We start from the raw sequence: 4,851 nt of genomic DNA, 5'->3' as shown, positions 1-4,851 counted from the left end.
CCCACTCTGAGAGGTCACAGGTCTGGACTGGAGGTGGGAAAGAAGCTGGAGTCGGGGTGAGAGGGGCCGGGGATGACAGGAAAGGGGGCAAAGATCCGACAGAGTGTGTGGGAAAGGAGATGGAAGCTGGGAGGGTGGAAGGGGCAGACAGTTGGTGCAGCGGGCTTGGAGGGAGGGAGAGAGGGGTGATAAGGAAGGGTCTTGGTGTGACTGGAGTGTGAAGGAGGTGCTGCGTATTGCGAGTATGGCCTCATACCTCTCCCTCTGCCCCACAGACCCAGGGCCCATAGAGACTATCTACGCACCGGTCGAGCAACCACAGAATCGTCCTGCCAAACGGCAGCCTCCGAAGGGAAACGAGAAGGTAACGGGACACAAACTGAGCCGTGAGAGAGGGGATCAGTGGGACTGAACCCTCGATCCAATGGACCATTCTCACTATCGTAGGGTAGGCAAGGCACAGGGTTAAAAATGGGCATACACCCAGTTACTGGGGTATACTGTTCCCACACACCCAGTCACTGTGCCACGCCTCCTCCTCCTCTTTACACAGATGAGTTTGTCCAGAGCTCAACTTCCCTTCGCTGTGAACTCTCTCTGCTTTCCCTACAGGTACAGAGCCAGGAGGAGAGGATAGGGATCCTTTCCATCGTGTATGATACTGTCCAATTTCCTGGGACCTCAGGCATTGGATCACCGGGCACCACTGGAAAGTCCCTGCACTGTGAGCCAGGAGACGTCCATCCTCCACCCCAGCCCGGGGACCACTAATCAGTCCGGGGCAGCGGTCCGACAGCACAGAAGAAGGCCTTTTCGACACACCATGTGCATGCTGACTATCCATTTGCAAAACTTGGTCCGCGGCCGTCTGCTTTGGTCAGTCAAGTGCTCCGTAAACGGTGCGTGAGTCTCTGCCTCCGCCACCCTATCATGCGGTGTGGTCCAGTCACCAACAACCCTCTGGGAGCAACAGTCTTTTCCTCAGATCTCTCTTATTCCTCACCCTAACCTTTTGTCCCCTTATTGTGGATTCAAGATAGCTTTATTTGTCATCCAATATTGGACGAAATTCAGTCACCCACAGTCCAACAATAAAAGCATTAAATAGGCATTAAAATTACACAACCCCAAAAACACACAAAAAAAGAAACATCCATCAAAGAAACATCCATCACAGTGAGTCTCCTCCAGTCCTCTCCTCACTGTGATGGAAGGCCACAATGTATTTCCCTTCTCCTGCCGTGTTCTCCCGCAGTCAGGTTGTTGTGGTTGCAGGCCGCACCGGACGGTCCGCAGCGGGCCGACCCAAGGCGAGTCCCAGCCGCTCCCGCAGCCTCCGAAGACGGCCGGCTCCGCCGATGATAAGTCTGATCCGGGCGGGCGAACACGCTGCTGCCGCTGTTGCTGCACGTCGGGGCGGTCGTAGCTCCCGACATTGAAGCCCCCGCCCAGCAGAGAAATATCCCGCGGCATATTTTAGGCCGCGCCGGACGGTGAAATGTCCGCGACCCAAGCCCCAGCGGGCGAACACGCTGCCGCTGCCGGAGCTCCCGATGTCGGCATCCACACGGTCCGAGCCTAAGGCGGGTCGCAGCCGCTCCCGCAGCCTCCGAGGACGGCCGGCTCCGGTGATGGTAAGTCCGGTCCGCGGGCTCAGCGAACCAGAGCCCTGGAGGCCGCCAGCTCCAGGAGTTGGGCCGGTGGTTGGGCCGCAGCAGGAACGGAGACACCACCCAGAAAACAAAGGTCGGGTCTCCGTTCGGAAGGGACACATATTTACAATTTTACAGTTCCTCCCCCTCCCCCCCACATACACACATGGTACACAAACACAAAAACACGACATCACAACTACAATTAAGACAAAAAAACAACAAAAACACAAAGACAAATGGACCGCAGGTAAGCCGCAGCTGCTAGGGCAGCGCCACCGTTTTGTTGCGGGGATAGGGAACACACTGATGAATCTAAGGTAAAACCAAAATGCTGGAGTAACTCAGCGAGTCAGGAAGCATCCCGGGAGGGAAGGAATGCTTGATGTCGAGACCCTTCTTCAGACTGATGTCAGGGGAGGGGGCGGGATAAAGATAGGATGTGGTCGGAGACAGGAAGACTAGTTGGAGAACATGGGAAGGGGGAGGTGTTAGAAAGGAGAAGCAGGGACTAGCTGGAGTTAGAGAAGTCAATGTTCATACCGCTGGGGGTTAAAATGCCCAGGTGAAATATGAGGTGCTGTTCCTCCAATTTGCACTGGGCCTCACTCTGACAATGGAGGAGGCCCAGGACAGAAAGGTCAGATTAGGAATGGGAGGGGGTGTTGAAGTGCTGAGCCCACCGGGAGATCAGGTTGGTTGAGACGGACTGAGCGGAGGTGTTGAGCCAAATGAACACCGAGCCTGCTCTGGGTCTCGCCGATGTAGAGAAGTTGACATCTGGAACAGCGGATACAATAGATGAGGTTCGAGGAGGTGCAGGTGAACTTCTGTCTCACATGTAACCACTGTTTGGGTCCTTGGATGGAGTTGAGGGGGAGGTAAAGGGACAGGTGTTGCATCTCCTGTGGTTGCAGGGGAAAGTACCTGGGGAGGGGGTGGTTTGGGTGGGAAGGGACAAGTGGACCAGGGAGTTTCGGAGGGAACGGTCTCTACAGAAAGCAGAAAGTGGTGGAGATGGGAAGATGTGGCCAGTACTGGGATCCCGTTGGAGGTGGCGGAAATGGTAACAGCTTTAGGGATAAGTCAAATTTGAGCAAATGGTAACAGCTAAGTTAGGAAGGACGAGTTGGGCCGAAGGGCCTATCTTCTTGGAGACCCAAGGAACTGCTGAATCTGGTTTATTAAAAAAGACACAAATTGCAACGTGGCAAAGGGCCAGGATGCATTTCTGGACAGGTGATATTTCAGGTCAACACTTTTCTTCAGATTGATTGTAATAGTGAATTGGGGAGGGGGGGCGGGGGGGGGGGGGGGGTAGGGGGGTAGGGGGGTAGGGCAGAGATGTAGACAGCTGGAAGAGAGGTGGGGGCAGGACAAAGTTTGGCAAGTGATAGGGTACAGGTGAGGTGGGATTTGATTGGCAGTTGCATAAATCTCCGACATTTCCGCCACTTTCAATGTGATCCCATCACCAGTCACATCTTCCCATCCCCGCCCCTTTCCACCTGCTGCGGAGACCACTGCCTTCACAACTCCCTTTCATTCATCCCTTCCCACATTTTCCATCCCCTTCCTTGGTATTTACATGTAACAAGTGCCATTTAGTGTGAATGGGTGATCGATGGTCGGCATGGACTTGGTGGGCTGAGGGGCCTGTTCCACTCTGCATCTCCAACCTAAATTAAAATATAGTTTCTCCTGTCTCGGTCGTGATGGTTCCATATCAACATTAGTCAATCATTGCCACACTGCAGATCTACAGATGTTTGTAAACATTTGCTGTTTTTCTTGCTCTTTTATTCTGCTTCCCCATTCTTTGTCGATGACTTGATCAACTGTGAAACGTTTTACAAACCGTGGGCCTAATATTCTTTGGTATCATTTTATGTTTGGGTTTATTATTGTCATGTGTGCTGAGGTACAGTGTAAAGCTTTATTTTGCATGCTACTAAACAGATTAGATAGTCCATACACAGACAATAACTTCAGTTTGAAGTGCAACAGATCGAGCAAAGGCAAATGTACAGAGAGCAGAATATAGTTCCCAGCGTTGTGGCACATCAGTTTTTAGACCTGTCCTTTATTTAAAATCTCTTTAATCTTATTAACCAGAGCTTCTGTAGAACTTCTGTTCTGTTTGTGTTCCATTGTGGAAATCATTTTAACTACTGGCTCAGTCTAGTTAAAGAGTGCCGTAACCAGCTCCCACCATGTGTTTGAAAGTTGGTCCAAGTCAGCATGGATTTATGAACGGGAAATCCTGCTTGACTAATATTCTGGATTTTTTTGAGGATGTGACAAGTAAAATGGATGAAGAAGAGCCAGTAGATGTAGTGTACCTGGACTTTCAGAAAGCCTTTGATAAGGTCCCACACAGGAGATTAGTGGGCAAAATTAGAGTAGATGGTATTGGGGGTAGGGTATTGACATGGATAGAAAATTGGTTGGCAAACAGGAAACAAAGAGTTGGGATTAACGGGTCACTTTCAGAATGGCAGGCAGTGGTGAGTGGAGTGCCGCAAGGCTCGGTGCTGGGGCCGCAACATCTAAATTAATGATTTAGATGATGGAATTAAAAGTAATACTAGCAAATTTGCAGATGACACAAAGCTAGGTGGCAGTGTGAACCGCGAAGAGGATGCTAGGAGATTGTAGGGTGACTTGGGCAGGGTGAGTGAATGGGCAGATGCATGGCAGATGCAGTATAATGTAGATAAATGTGAGGTTATCCATTTTGGCGGCAAGAACAAGGAGGCAGGTTATTATCTCAATGGTGTTAGATTAGGAAAAAGGGAAGTGCAAAGAGACCTAGGTGTCCTTGTACACAGGTCACTGAAAGTAAACATGTAGGTAGAGCAGGCAGTGAAGAACGCTAATGGCATGTTGGCCTTCATTGAAACATAGAAACATAGAAAATAGGTGCAGGAGGAGGCCATTTGGCCCTTCAAGCCAGCACCGCCATTCATTGTGATCGTGGCTGATCATCCACAATCAGTAACCCGTGCCTGCCTTCTCCCCATATCCCTTGATTCCACTAGCCCCTGGAGCTCTATCTAACTCTCTTTTAAATTCATCCAGTGAATTTGCTTCCACTGCCTTCTGTGGCAGAGAATTCCACAAATTCACAACTCTGGGTGAAAAAGTTCCTTCTCACCTCAGTTTAAAATGGCCTCTCCTTTATTCTTGGGGGGGGGGG

This window comes from Rhinoraja longicauda, chromosome 24 (assembly GCF_053455715.1).
Source record: "Rhinoraja longicauda isolate Sanriku21f chromosome 24, sRhiLon1.1, whole genome shotgun sequence".
Lineage (NCBI taxonomy): Eukaryota > Metazoa > Chordata > Chondrichthyes > Rajiformes > Arhynchobatidae > Rhinoraja > Rhinoraja longicauda.
This window is presented reverse-complemented; position numbering follows the sequence as displayed.